The sequence below is a fragment of the Penaeus monodon genome, chromosome 15 (genome assembly GCF_015228065.2).
Source record: "Penaeus monodon isolate SGIC_2016 chromosome 15, NSTDA_Pmon_1, whole genome shotgun sequence".
Lineage (NCBI taxonomy): Eukaryota > Metazoa > Arthropoda > Malacostraca > Decapoda > Penaeidae > Penaeus > Penaeus monodon.
The window spans coordinates 33,445,452-33,445,710 of NC_051400.1; the positions used below are offsets into that span (position 1 = coordinate 33,445,452).

At 38.2% G+C, this 259-nt stretch overlaps 1 protein-coding gene across 1 annotated transcript in view; it reads right to left on the minus strand.

Annotated features, from left to right (window-relative positions):
- LOC119581972 (transducin beta-like protein 3) overlaps positions 1 to 259 on the minus strand; it is a gene marked incomplete at its 3' end in the record, with an annotated part of 10,834 nt that overhangs the window by 4,045 nt on the left and 6,530 nt on the right.

Below are 259 nucleotides of genomic sequence, written 5' to 3' on the forward strand. Positions count from 1 at the left end.
ATACATAAAACATCATTAGATCACAAAGGTGAAAAATTTATCTTTGAATATGAATGAAACATTACGCAGAAAGCCATGTGTAAAAATTGCTGATGCTGCACAAGACTGGCTAGGATTCATGGACCCTTCATATATGAATATGAAACTGGGTGTAACTCATTTTCGACAAAGCTAACCCTAACCTAACTACCCCCACCTAACTTAGGGATAGTCTCCTTACAACTACAGAAAGCAGCCAAGACTTTACACTGGTGGCAGA